The following is a 15,685-nucleotide window of genomic DNA, read 5'->3' on the forward strand; positions in this document are numbered from 1 at the left end:
TCTTTAAGAAGAAGAATACTGGCTGGGAGATATATATATATATTTTTTTTTCCCTGAGCATTACCCCCAGGGAATATATATTATATGTAATAGATAGTATTATCAGTATATAGTATATAGTATATATATTATTATTATTATATAATTACATATTTTTACATAATATAGTATAGTATACATTAGAAATATATAATATATATTATAGTACATAAGATGATGTACTTCTTAATAAGCTTGTTTGGCATAAAACACAGCTTGTGGAAGACCTTCTTATCCCAAACTATCCTGTCTTGTTATCTTCTGATCCCTTAGTCATCTATCTATCTATCTATCTATCTATCTATCTATCTATTTATCTATTTGAGACCTGTAACATGTCATTGAAGAATGAGCTGCTGGTCCAAGTCACTTGAATTACACAGTGCTGTTCTAATCTATAAATAAATAAATAAATAAATAAATAAATAAATAAATGGAAGTATAAGCAAAAAAGATGAAATATGGTTACATTATACACATGTATGGAACAGTCATAAAACTCACTATTTTACACAATTAATATATGCTGATTTTAAAAATATTATGATACAAGGCCAAGCATGTGAGAGGTTAGCACATACATGAAATGGACAGAGTATACTGGAATTATCTTGTACCTGTTCATAGGAACTAGCTGTACACAGCTACTCCCAACTCCACATCTGGTAACATCACATTGATACCAGGAGACCAGCCCAGGCAAAATACTACCACTTAAAAAAAATCAGCATGACCTATATAGGTTAGAAGAAGTTTTCCTTCCGTTTGAGAAAAGTGCTGTAGTTTGAGTCTTAACTCTCTCCCAAAAGTCTGTGTAGCGAAGGCTTGATTACTACTGTGATGCTACTGGGAGGTGGGGAACCTTCAAAAGGAAGGCTGGCTAATTTGAAATCTTAGGACAATTGAGTGGGTCCTATATAGTGGGACTGTCTTTTTCTTCTGTCTTTCACCTTCTAGTAATGAGCTGAGTGGTTTTGTTCTGCTTCTTCATAGGCAATGAACTAAAACTATGAGCAGATATAAACCTGTTTAAAGCTGATTGTCTAAAGTGTTTGTTACCGAAACAAAATGCTTAGCATGGGCAGAGGGTTGTTTGGTTAGCTGGGTTGTAGGGTTAGCTGGGTGGGTTTGCTGGCCTGAGCTGGTGCATTTACCAATGTGTTAGCATGAGCAACTTCCTTCATCTGCTAGGCATTTCTCAGTTCTATTGTAAACTGTTCGTCCTCACACCCTAGTCATGATTACTGAAGTGATTGTATTGTCATGGTCTCCCAGTTTGCATTCTTTTGCCGTGATAAATACCATGACCAATAAACTTGGGGAGGAGATGGTTTATTTCAGCTTACCCCTGAGGTGGTATCCTAGAGGTAGGAAAAGAAGCAGAGGCCATGGAGGAACTCTGCTTACTGGCTTATTCTTCGTGATGTGCTCAGACTGTTTTTTTGTTTTTTTGTTTTTTTTAATGCAACCCAAGCCTACCTGCCAAGGTAGGCTCTAACCTCAGTGGCTCTGCCAATCCCTCACGCTGCAGCCACAAAGCTCAGCTGGATCCCAGACAATATCTGCCATCCTCACAGTACCCGGTAGAAATGATACTCTTAAAGCTTAGTGATTATATAAAGAATTTATATATTGAGAAATGCTCAAATAACAAGATGCCCACACAATTGGAATTGTTACCCGATATCTAACCTTTCGATAAGTAGCTACCCAGGACTGCTCTGGAACCATGCATCTTCCTCCATCATTGCTAGCCTCCTTTCTCTTCCTCCCCTTCCTCTCCTTCTCTCCCAACTACTCACTCCGCCTACCTCTCATACTGCCCAATTACCAAGCTCCACTGTATATACTATGTAACAGTAGCAGGCTCAGCTAATAAAGGAATCCGAGCTACTGGTGCCTGTGAGCTACCTGATGTGAGCACTGGCAAACTGGGTGTTCTGGAAGATCAGCAAGTGCTGAGATAAGCAATAGCTGAGCCATATCTCCAGCCCCTCTATTCTTTTGAATTCTAAACTTACCCAGGGTAACCTTGAACTCTCTAACCCAGACAGACTTTGAACTTATGATCTTTCTGCCTTGGTCTCCTGAGTCCCTGCAGCACCAGCTAGCTAGTATTCTTTCTCTCGATTTCAATGAAACTTTCTTGAGTCTTAAGCCTCCTGGGCCATAGAGTGAACTTAGACATGTCCATCTTTGCAATCATGAGTCAACTTCCTAAATATCTTGAGATAAACAGTAAATATGCATTTTGCCTCAGTTTATCTGGAGGACATCAACTAATATTTCTGTTACAAAGTTTTTGCTTTTGAAAATAATTTTCTAAATATTTTCATCATTTTGGAGGTATGCTAGTTAGCATTTCTAATTATCTCTTGTCAGTCTGGGACACGATGCTCAGAGATTATTTTAGGGCACAGTGTTTTAAAGGAAGGGCTGTTATCTTAGTTAGGGTTTCCACTACTGTGAAAAGACACCATGACCAAGGCAACTCTTTTCTTTTTTTCTACATTTTATTTATTTATTTATTTATTTATTTATTTAATGTATATGGGTGCTCTGTCTGCATACACCTGCATGCCAGAAGAGGTCATCAGAATTCACTATAAATGATTGCAAGCCACCAGGTGGTTGCTAGGAATTGAACTCAGGACCTCTGGAAGAGCAGCCAGTGCTCTTAACTGCTGAGTCATCTCTCCAAGATAACTCTTATAAAAGACAACACTTAATTGGGGCTAGCTCACAGGTTCAGAGGTTCAGTCCATTATCATTAAGGCAGGAAGCATGGTGCTGGAGGAGCTGAGAGTTCTACATCTTGTTCAGAAGGCAAAAATGAGAAGACTGGCTTCCAGGCAGCTAGGAGGAGGGTCTCAAAGCCCACACCCACAGTGACACACTTTCTACAACAAGGTCACACCTTCTAATAGTGCCACTCCCTGGGCCATGCATATTCAAACCAACACAGCCGTACTGAGAATGTCTCTGATACATACCCCCCTTCAACAACTAAGTATCTTTAGCTCCAGATTCTGTACAACTTGCTCTGCCCTATGATCATTTGACGTCTATGGGGCAGAGATGCCTCACACTTTCTTTCCTTCCTCGTGGAGCTGTCCTTTCTAAGTGTTTATCAATTTTCTTTTACCTTAAAATTCCAGTATTCCATCAGAATAGCCCATTCCATGGATTCAAAGATGAATTTTTCCCTCAGTGTTATCCACTCTGAAACTGCATGGTATAGTGGAGTGCCACACAGTAATTGCATCACTGTCCTGTCTGGTGACACTTCTGAACAACCACCCCAAGTCCCTTTCTAGGCCTGGTGCTATGTGTGTTATACTATTTTTTTTAATTTTTTTTCATTAGTTTCCTTTTTCCTACACTGGCAAACCATAAATGTAGCAACTAAGCTCTTGTCTGTTTAAAAGTACTTCCCATCTACTATTCCTCTGAACTATTCTTTGAAATTCTCACTCTTGTCCCGCTGTCCATGTTTCTCTTCCATCTTCAAGTCGACATGTGTGTCTTTAGGCTCTGTCTCCCCCTTGAGTTTGGGGAGAAGTTGTCTGCATGCCTGTAAATGGGTGGCAATCGAATTCTTGCCAGAGTTTATAGGTCACCTCTCCTCTCCACACACTCCTTCCCAGTCTTCTCCTTCATCCTACGAACACTACAAATATATAATATTTACTTACAGGTGCAATGCTCCAGAAAGTGTCAAGATAGATGCAGCAATATCTGTAAAGGTGTTTTCTCAGTTCCTGTAGCTCCTCTAGTTCACAGGGCAGTGATGGTTTTGAGTGTTGACTTTCATCCAAATCTCTCCATTTTGTGTACTATGGATGGTATACTTTACATGACAGTGCCCAAATTTCTGACAGACAAAACTGAAGGGTGCAGCAGTTTATTCTGGCTCATAGGTTAGGGGATACAGACCATCATGGTAGGATGACATTATACCATGGCTTGGTCGTGTTGGTGAGATTTTGCAATCTGTTCACACTATGACCAACCAGGAAGCAGAAAGAGGTTCTAATCCTCAAAGCCAGCCATTGGATGGGGGTGGCCCACCTCCACCAACCACTCCTCCCACCTCAAATGTTTCATAACCTCCTATCACATCTCTACCATCTACCAAGTAAGGAAACACACGAGCCTTGGAGGAGATTTTACACCCAGTCCACAGCACCTAGGTTCTCTCATATGTCGGTTGGCTTTTCTCCTGTACTTGCTCTGGAAAAAGCACCTATGCCAAGGCCATTGCATATGCAGGTAATGGTGTCTGTCAAATAAGTGGGACTTCACTTCTTTCCTGAAGGAGAAAGGAGTCCCAGATAATTAAACTATGCAGTCTAATTAGTTGTACTGCAAACTGTTTGTCCACAGCCTCTCCACTCTGTTCTTAACATCTGGCCCTCCCTCCTACTCACTACTGTTTCGGCTCTGATTGGAGCCCAGCTAGGATATCTGGCTTGAGTCATTTGTTTCTTCTTGAAGAGTTTGATACATGAATAAACAGCCGTTCCCTAGACCCCCATCAGTCATTATTCCTACAGAGACAAAATACATCCCAGAGGGACACTTTTGCTTTCACTAAAATGATGTGAGATAATTAAGATGCTATTAACTCATTTGAATCATTTTGGAGTCTTTCAAGTTCTTCATCTAATAAGATTAAAGAACTACACTAACATCATAGCAAGTAATTTATTTTCTTCATCAAAATAAATAAGCAATTTCTCATATCTCACAAGATGGTGGGCTCTATGTTTGGTAGCAAGACACAAAAAAGATAAGTTAGTCTTTATGATTTACTGCTGATCACATCAAGGTCAGAATCTGCACTGATGAGAGTCAACTAGGACAAAAATAACAAAGCACGATTATTATATACGTAAGAAGCGAGACTGATTTATAGCTGTATTCACACACCCTCTATGTGCTGCTCACTGGTAAAGCACAAAATTACACTGTGCATATGTGTATGAACTAACGATGCATCTATATTTAAAGCAAATTGAATCCCTATTTATGTTTTCTTCCTTCTGATTTACTGGCAACTCAAAATAAGTCCCTTGTGCATTTAACCTTCTCCCTCCCAGCATCTTTTGTGTGTTACCTTTCTGGAGAAAGAAGTGCAGGGAAGTTTCAATCAAATATATTCTTATTTAATTCAGTAACATATTTAAACTTTTAAAAGGGTTTCTTTACTTTTTTTTTATTTGCCTGTATTTTAGTATGTACACCATCTGGAATCTAGAAGAGGGCATCAGAGACCCAGAAATTGGAATTATAAAGGGCCGTGAGCTGCCATGTAGATGCTGGAACAAGCCCAGTCCTCTGCAAAAGCAGCCAGTGTTCTTACCCATTAAGCTATCTCTCCAACTCCTTAATAACATATTTCAATGTGAGCTGGCATAAGAAGTGAATAACCACTAGATGAAGAAAATGTACCTTCCCAAAATGTGTGTATAATACACAATATGGTTCTTCAAAGTAGCAACTCCAACAAAATTATCTATGTACTGTCTTTTAAAAACGTATGGTTACAAATTGCTCTGATCTTACAGGAATCTACTTAATTAAAGTGTCTTTCTCCTAATACTCTCTTATCTCTGACTATACTATAGTTGATTCTTGAGACATTCCCATAAGATGCACTCCATTTCAGTATACCCATTTTACTTGGAAAAAGATAGACACTAAAGGTATCTGTGTACATATCATGGATACATTGAAAAGATAAGCATGGTCACATACTTTCAGGCTCCCGCAGATCATGCTGAAACTCCTTGGAATAGAGTATCATCTTTGGTTACTATGGTAACATCTCACATGTACTTCTATAGGCTTCTAAAAGCACTATTACCTAATTAGCTAAAAGGCATGTAAAAATCAAGTATGGATAAATCTTAGGACATTCAAAGCTCAGCCTATTTCTCTGATAGGTCAAAGGAGAGATTCAATTGTTCACGGCAATAAGTGTTTGAAATAATTTATACAGTTCAACACTCATTTCCAATTCATATACCTTAAAAAGGAAAAGTGTGGTGGTATATGAAACTATCCCGGAGCAGAAGCATACAGAAGTCAAAGTGAACAGTTCTAAAGATGGGGGGAGGGCAGGAAACGTGGCTGTCATTAAATTTGGATCCACTGAAAGATGGCCAAGTTTCAGACTATGGATGCCAGAGTTAGGCTTGTAGAAGGCTAGTGGATTCATCTTCATAGAAACAAACTTGGTAAAGAAGAAAATCCTAGAGGTGGGAGGCCCAGAGATCCCTCAAGAAAACCAAGAAGCCGTCTACCAGGTCCCTTATCCTGCCCTTCTCCAGTAACAGAATCACAGGTCTCCAGGCACCTCCAGCAGGCAAGATGGAACCAAAGAAAAGAAACTTCTAGAAAAAAATGGCTGCTGCTTTGTTGTGGATTACTGTTTGTATTTTCTGTTCCCTCAAGAGGGGTGCCTGTGCTCAGATGAAATCTTAATTGTTCAGATAAAAGAGCAGTGGAGCTGAAAGTTTTAGAGAGGGAGAAAAGACAAGGAAGAAGATGAGGACAGAAGAAGATGGAGAAAGAAGATGAACCAGAACCACAAGGTCTGTAAGAGCTGCAGGTAGCGAGGGATTTCATAATGGGCAATAGAGTAGTGTAGGTACATTTGCCCAATCTAGGTGTGCAGCTTGTATTTATCTCAATTGAGTTTTGTGTTCTTTGCGCGGGCATTGGGGGGGTTGGAGATTTACCATTATAAATCTGGTTGGTATATTCAAGTCTCTAGTGTTATCACTTCACAGGGCTAAGGGGATCTGAGCGAGCAGTAGCTGGCTTTCTGCAGGCCACCCACAGGGCCTGCCTGGGAAGTGCAAGCGGCTTGGCAGCAGGCTGGCTGCAGGAACCTGGGAAAGATGGGCTGGCCATGGGGATTGGTGAGATCTCTGATGCTGGTGGCTAGCAGGATTTATTTTTTAAAACTGCACGCTACACTGCTTCTCTTTCCAGACCCTAAAAAGTTCCCCAAGACTCCCTAGCTGCTGCTTTATTCACAGACACTTCATAAAGATTCTCAAATCTTCAGCAAGAGATAATAAAGGCAGAGAACTGCATCCTGCATCCACAAAGCCAAGTGCTTTCCTGATCTCTATGCTCTCTCTCTCTCTCTCTCTCTCTCTCTCTCTCTCTCTCTCTCTCTCTCTCTCCTCCCTAACCCCTGCCGTGTGTGTGTGTGTGTACATGCACACACACAAGCTCCCTTACAGGTGGAGGTACACACGTGTATGCATTTTGGGTAGGGACCAAGGGACCATTTTCAGTGCCATTGCTCAGGAGCTATCCAGCTATCCAGCTTGTGTTTTGAAACAGGATCTCTCGATGGCTTGGAGTTCACCAGCTAGACTAGGTTGACTGCCCAGAACCCCAGGGATACCCTCATCTGCACCTCTCCAGCGCTGTGATTAGAAGTGCACAGCACTGCACGCAGCTTTTTGGCATAGGTTCTGAAAATCAAGCTCAGATACTCGTGCTTGTATGGCAATTGACTGAATAAGCTGTCTTCCCAACCTGGTTCTTTTTAAGCAACCTGGTTCTTCATCTCCTTGGCAATTATGTGAATCACACAATAGCTAGCCACAAATTCCTAGGCTTTTTAGTAAGCCAGAATCTGTTTCAGTTGCTAGCCATTCAACATGTCTCAACTAATTCCCAAATAATGTCACTAGGCGAAAATGTAATACAGTATTTATGGTATCATTTAAATAAAAACTACCCACAAAACAATGATTTTATTTAAGAAAATAAAAATGATTTTATTTTCTTCCTTTGACTTTTCTTTATTTTCTGATTATTATGTAGTGTGCATGTGCATAATAATGTTAAAATACTTAATAATTGATAAGTGTATTTCCACCATCACAGTCTCCCAAAAGCTGACTCTATGAAATAAGTTTGCATATAGAAAATTCATCAGGGAATTCTCAACTCCCATAAGGCTACAGAGAACCAGAGCTGGCCAACTCATCACCCAATGGATGAGTTGAACTGACCCAGAATCACAAAAACTCCAGGAGGGACTCTGAACTTGAGGGGAATTTGTATCACCCTGAATTGGGATGGAACCACAGCTTAGTCCTTGAGGAAAAAAAAAAAAAAGGCATTATACATGACCTAACCTTAATCACGAGCAAAGCAGTTTTTAGCTGAAGGCAAATCTTTGAAAAGAGTTTGGCTAAGAGCTTGCAGCTGCCAAACCCAAGCAGCTGAGAGAATTAGTCTGCACTACTGGAGTGGAGCAATCTGCTCAGTACTGTGCAGTACCCACAATTGTCTACCACTTCTCCTGATCAGTTGTGTGCTTACCATAATCAAATCTGGAAACAGCTTCCCAGGATTCCACCGGCCATCTTTTCTGGGATGAATTTGGAAGAGTTCATAGTTCAGTTAATATACTGAACTATGACTCCATCCATCAGTAAAGCTTGCTTGCTTCCTTCTTACCGTCTTCCCTTCCTCCCCTCTTATTTTGTTCTCTCTTCCTTTCCCCTTTCTTCCTTTCCTTCCCTCTTTCCTCCTTCCTGTCTCTTTCCTCCTCTTTTTTCCATCTTCCTTTACTGTTTCTTTCCTCTTCCTTCCCTCCTTTCTTCCTTCCTTTCTTCCTTCCTTCCTTCCTTCCTTCCTTCCTTCCTTCCTTCCTTCCTTCCTTTCTTCTTTCCTCCCTTCCTTCTGTCCCTTATTTCTACCTCCAGAAGCTATTCTTGATTCCCTACCATGGATAGCACAGATATCTGATTGAGAAAATAGAAATTCCCATCACCAAGAGGTCCAAGCACTTGGTCATCTGTGCTTCTTAGAAGTGGCTGCTGTTTCTGTCCTTTTTCTAGTAAAACTGGAGCAAAAACAACCGAAAGGCACCCATGGAAATCATTGTGTGTCAAGAGCATTCTTCTCCACCCCTAATGTACACAGAAGCAAGCATCCTTCCAATGATTAGTTATGGCTACACCTGTCCAAATGGTGGCCCTGTCCTTGCTCATCAATTTTTAAGAACAAGCCTCAGTGCCCAAGAACATTGTAATGGCTTTTACTGTACCCTCTAGTCTAAATATTCCATCTTTGGAGTCGGGACAAGTAAATCCTCAAGATTCCAATCTGTGTGGACAGAATGCATAAATTCTTGTGAGTCACAGGAACCCCACCCCTTGTTTCCAAGACCTATTCTTCTTATGCATGGCATGTATCATAGACTGGCATTTATTTCCCTTAGGACTCCCCTGTGCGCTGGATGGTACTAGTCCACAGCCAGCCTTGCCTAGTTATGCCTCATCCATGATGTCCAGAGGCCATGCTCTCAATCTACCAAGACAGCAGCCTCCTGTGCTCATCACTTGGTGGGTCTGATACATGACTTTTTTCTTTTCATCTGTCATAGAAATGGGCTTCAAGGTGAGTAACCTGTGTAGACACATTTAGAAAGGACTTTGTTCAATTAGTTGCTCTGATGTCACTATCTCAAAAATACCAGTAAGTGTGTATTTGTGTGTATACATGTAGGTGCATGGTCGTGTGTGTGTGTGTGTGTGTGTGTGTGTGTGTGTACAGGCATTCAGGTAAAGGTCAGAGGTCAACCTCAGGAGTTGTTTCATGGGAGCCATTCACCTTGTTTTTTGAGGCAGGAGCTCTCATTAGCCTGGAGCACCCCAAGTAGACTAGACTAGTTAATTAGTGGAATCCCCGAAATTCTCTTGACTCCACCTTCCCGGTGACATGCCTAGAATTCTTAGGTAGGTTCTGGGTATTGAACTCAGGTCCCCAAGCTTACAAGTTAAGCTTCCTGTTAAGCTATCTTCCCAGCCCTTTGACAATAGTTTTTAACAGGTGAGACTGAGATTGTGTAACCAGCTCTTTCCTCTGCCTCTTCTCAGAATAAATACCAAGAAGGACAAAGCAATATGTAAAATGAATATTCCCCCAAATAGGGAGAAAACAACAAAACAACAACAAAAAACTTCACAAAGCCCATCTGACTTGTGTGCTATTTTCTCCACAGAAAAGCTTCCCTCTGAGGCATCTGGTAAATCCTTACAGGTTAATTGCCTAATTCATATGAAATACTGTCATGTTCCAAAGAGGGGTAACTGGTATTTCTGTTCAGCTTCTCTCCCCATTTTCTGTTAATGATGAATGACTTGTCAACCCTTGTTTAAAAAAAAAAAGTTTAATTTAATTAGTCATCAGAAGTCTTTTTTTTTTCCTGAGAAAAGATTTTATGATTAAATGCCCCCACCCCCACCACCTAGGTACCAAACACAGTGTCTCCTCTCAGTGGACACAGCTCAGTGTGCACCTGACTTTCTCCACAGAAAGTTAACATGATTGATACACATTGCTGGGTTCCCCCCCCCCATTTTCAGAGAATTAGTGTAAATTGTGCACACACCAGAGTCTCCTATGGACCTCAGACCCTGGGCAGAGCTTCAGAGGCATCAGAGCTTATGATGGTTAATTTTCTGTCAGCCTGGACAGGCTGTGATGTGGCTGCTGCGGTATTTATCATTCTAGGTGTTTGTATAAGGGTCTTTTTCTTTTCTTTTCTTTTCTTTTTAAATTCTTCTCTCATATTTTCCATCCCTGATGCAGTTTCCCCTCCTTCCACTCCTCAGTCATTCTCCCCACCTCACCACTCCCCCAAGTCTTACCCCACCCCTACCCCTGCTCTGCCTTCCCTCAGCAAGGAGCAGGCCTCCCAGGGACATCAACCAAGCCCAGCATAACAGGCTACATAAGCCCAGGTACGTGCCATCACCTCAAGGCTGCACAAGGCAGCCCTGTAGAAGAAGAAGGATCCCATGAGCAGGCAAAAGAGTCAGAGACAGTCACTGCTCCCACTGTTTGGATTCCCACAAGAAACCCAGCTGCTCAGTGGTAATATATATGCAGAAGATGGAGGTCAGACTCATACTGGCTTGCTGGTCTCTGTAAGCCCCCCTGAGTCCTAGTCAGTTGATTCTGTGGACTGTACTTTTGTCCTGTGCCTGATCCCTCTGGTTCCTCCAAAGCTTTCTCCGCCTCTTCCAAAGGACTCTCTGAGCTCACCCTCAAAATTCCACTTGTCTTTCCCAGTATTCTCTTTCCACGCCTCCCTGCTAGATTCCCACCCACCGCAGTCCACCCATTAAATCTATTCTATTTCCCCTCCCAGGGAGATCCTTACATTCCCCCAACCCCTCGTTGTACTTAGACTCTCTAGGTGTGTGGGCTGTAGCATGGCTATCCTTTACTTTACAGCCACTGGTGAGTGCACACCATCTTATCTTTCTGGGTCTGGGACACCTCACTGGGGATCTTATCTAGTTCTATCCATTCATGTGCTAATTTCATGATGTTTTTTTTCATAGCTGAGTAATACTCCATTGTGTAAATATACCACATTTTCTTTATCCGATCTCCAGTTGAGGGGCCATCTAGGTTGTTCCCAGTTTCTGGCAATCATTTAAAAAGCTGCTGTGAACATAGCTGAGTGAAATGTCCTTTGGGTATATGCCCAGGAGTGGTAAGCTGGATTTTTTTTTTAACTTTTTACAGATTCTTTGTGATTTACCCATCATGAACCCCAATCACATTCATCTCCTCATCCCTTCATACCCACCCCTGCAACCCTCCCCCCAAAAAAGAAAATAATATCTTGTTGTGGAAGCTGTAGTGTGTCATGGTGTGTCCCACAGTGCACCCTTTTGTCCACACAACTTTATCTGCAAATGTTCATTGCAATGAGTCGATGGTCTAGTTCAAGGCCTCTAGTTCCTGCTACACGATCAATACTCCAGTTGATCAGCCTCTCTTCACTATGTATACACATCCTTCAGCTTCTCTTTCTCTTCCATCTCTCCACACTCACTTGCATAGTGGTGCCCAGTGTCTCTGGTGTCTGGAGTCATCTCAGGTGTGCTCTGCCACCAGGGCCAGGTAGTGCTGGGTCTTGAGGTCAGTGGATTCCCAATTTTCTGAGAAATTGCCATATTGATTCCCAAAGTAGCCATAGAAGTTTACACTCCCGCCAGTAATGGAGGAGTGTTCCTCTTTCTCCACATCCTCACCAGTATGGGTTGTCTCTTGAGTTTGATCTTAACCATCCTGACAGATATAAGAAGGAATCTCAGAGATGTTTTGGTTTGCATTTCCCTAATGGCTAAAAATGTTGAACATTTAAGTGTTTCTCAGCCATTGAAATTCCTCTGTTGAGGATTCTCTGTTGAGATCTGTACCCCACTTTTTAACTGGATTATTTGGTTTGTTCGTGTCTAGTTTCTTGAGTTCTTTATATGTTAGAGAGAACAGTCCTCTCTGTCAGATCTGGGGTTGGTAAAAAAAATTTTCCCATTCCATAGGCTGTCTCTTTGACTGATGGTGCCCTTTGCCTTAAAGAAGCTTTTCAGTTTCATGAGGTCCTATTTATCAATTGTTGATCTTAGTGCCTTCACTATTGGTGGTCTCTTCAGAAAATTGTCTCCTATGCTATGTGCTTTAGGATTTCCCCACTTTCTCTTCTATCAGGTTCCATGAATCTGGCTTGATGTTGAGGTGTTTGATCCATTTGGACTTGAGTTTTCTGCAGGGAGATAGATATGAATCTATTTGCGTTTTTCTACATGCCAACATTCAGTTAGACAGGCATCATTTGTTGAGGTTGCTTTTTTTTTCCAGTATGTATTTCTGGACTGTTGTTTTGTTTTTTGTTTTTTTTTTAATAAAAGATCAGGTGTCCATAGGTATGTGAATTTATGTCTTGATCTTCAGTTCAATTCCATTGAACTGTTTTCAGTTTTCAACATGTCTGTATGTAAGCTAATACCATTGTATTCATTTTATTACTACTGCTCTGTAGTGCAACTTGAAATCGGGGATGATGATACCCCCAGTAGTTCTTTTATTGTTCCGGATTATTTTAGGTATCCTAGCTTTTTTTCAGTTTTCCATATAAAGTTGAAAATTGTCCTTTCTAGGTCTGTTAAGAATTGTGTTAAAAATTTGATGGAGATTGTACTGAATCTGTAGATTGCTTTTGGTAGGATGGCTATTTTACTATGTTAATCCTTCCGATCTATGAGCATGAAAGATCTTTCCATCTTTTGATATCTTCTCCAAAGCTTCTCCAAAAACTTGGAGTTTTTATCATACAGTCTTTCACTTGCTTGACTAGAGTTACCCCAAGATGTTATATATTATTCGAGGCTATTATGAAGGGTGTTGTTTCCTTGCTTTCTTTCTGTGAGTGTTTCTAACATTTAACCATATAAACCAGGTAAATCTTTTTTTTTAATCCTCAATGTGAACAGGCCGCATTTGACCTTATTATTCTTCCTGCCTTGTCTGGCCATCTGCCATCTAGGATGTTGGTCTCCAGCCTATGGCCTCCTCTCTCCAATCTTGAGATTCATTGACCACTTTGGTAAACCAATTTCCTACAATGAATATCCATGTATATGTACAATTTGTTACCAGTTTCTCTGGATACCCAGATAACACACAAGCACTTCTTCCTGTTTGATTTCCTTTCACATGTACACACTGCGCTTCAGCCACAGCACATTAGACTGCAATTGTCTCCACACTCCCTGGATCCCTCCCAAGTAGTCCCCTTCTATTTTTACTTCTTTTCCCCTAGATTTTTTAATATGACAGAAATGCAATATTTAGATTTCTAGGTGTTTTATTTTGCTTAACATGATCATCTCCAGTTTTATGCATTTCCCTACAAATGTCAAAATTACATTCTTCTTTGTAGCTGAATAAAACTCTATTGTGTATATTTACCACGCATATTTAATCCTTTTAAATAGATTTAATGATTAAATTAAATAGAATTAATAAGAAAATTCCTTCTACCTCTTAGTGGTGATTAGTTACCAAATACAGTGTCTCCTCTCAATAGATACAGATCAGTGCACAGGTGACTTTCTCTACAGAGAATTAACATAAACACTGCTGGGTTCCCCCTCCCATTTTAGACAAACATGGCTATTATAACAGAACCACAATATATAGACATATAACTATTTGTCTACTGCCTATTTGTTATATTTTTACATATAATTTATATATACTTATATATACTTATATATACTTATATAATTTTACATATAATTTATATATACTTATCTCTATCATTGGTGGCGCACACCTTTAATCCTAGCACTTGAGAGGCAGAGGCAGGCGGACCAAAAAATAATAATAATAATAACCTAAAGACAGTTTCTAAATTATTTTAAACATTTACAAATGTTGTTGGGTTAATAAGACACAATATCTATGCAAGTGTTGCTATATAAAAGTCCTATGGCACCGCAGTACTGCAGGTATCCCTCAGCAGTTTAGGGTATTTATTTGCTGCAGAGGAATCAGCCTCAGTCCCCAGCACCCACATCCTTGGACATTGCACACACATAGTGCAGGCAAAATATGCATGTAAGAGAAATCTTTATTAAAAGTCTTGTAAATATTAGTGGACATAAAAAAATCTAACTCTAGTCATGATGGGTTGATCCAAAACCACTCTGACTTAATGATAGAGGGATGCCTAAGCAAGAAAAGGATGAAAACAACCCAAGTGTCTCAAGTTCAAGTCTAACAGACCATTGATTTAAGTCAGACATCTGGGCAGCAAGTTGGAAAGGGTGGATAACAGGTAGAGAGGCATCCTAGGCTCTGTGCTCCATGCTTAGCCAAGTAGACTTAGACTTATTTAATATCTCTGAGTCTTATTCTCCTCACTTGACAAGTGAAGAGAGTAATACTCCCCACCTTAGCAGAGAAATGAGGGAATGAGCTTAGTCTCCTCTCTAACACATAGTAGGTGTCTCACAAAGCTTTGGTATTACATCTGTCATGCCCAACAGAGGAGTCTGATAAAGATCAATCTACAAAGAATCAAGTCATGTTCCAGCCATCACCCAACATTCATCTAGTGCTAAAAGCACCCCACACCCCCAACTGAGCCCTTAAACCACTTCTGTAAACACTACAAAGCCCCATGGTGACCTGGCCCTAAAATCAGGCGAGCCAGTGATCAATTGCCCCCTAGTTGGTCTCCTTTATGTATTAGAGAATTTCTACTTCTGGTTCCTCTACCCAAGACATGTTTTTGTCTCCTTCCCTATTTAGCCAGGCCTCAAAGTTGTGCTCAGATACTACCTCACTAGACAAACCACACTAGACAACCAGACCAGAAGAACCCTTAGCATTCACTCTTGATGCTTGTGTACCTTATTGCACCCAATTATTAATATTAATATTGTGCTATGTTTAACATTAATTGTCAACTTGGCAAAAACACCAACGCATGAACATCCTAAATCTAGATTCCCCTGGGATGAGAGTCTCAAAGAAGGATTATCTACACTGGGCTGGCCTGTGGATTTCTATGGGAAATTGGTCTTAATTAAGTTCATTGATGTGGAAAAACCAAACTCACTGTGGGTGATACCATTCCCTAGTCAGGGTTCTGTGAGTCAAGAAATTAAGCTGAGTATAACAAGCAAGCAGACAAATAAGCATGCATGCATTAGCTACTCTCTACTCCTACTTTGTGATGTAACTGAGTTCCTGGCTTAGCTTCCCCACAGCGGCGGGCTGCAGCCTGAAACTGTGGCTATAA

The sequence above is a fragment of the Arvicanthis niloticus genome, chromosome 6 (genome assembly GCF_011762505.2).
Source record: "Arvicanthis niloticus isolate mArvNil1 chromosome 6, mArvNil1.pat.X, whole genome shotgun sequence".
Classification (NCBI taxonomy): Eukaryota; Metazoa; Chordata; class Mammalia; order Rodentia; family Muridae; genus Arvicanthis; species Arvicanthis niloticus.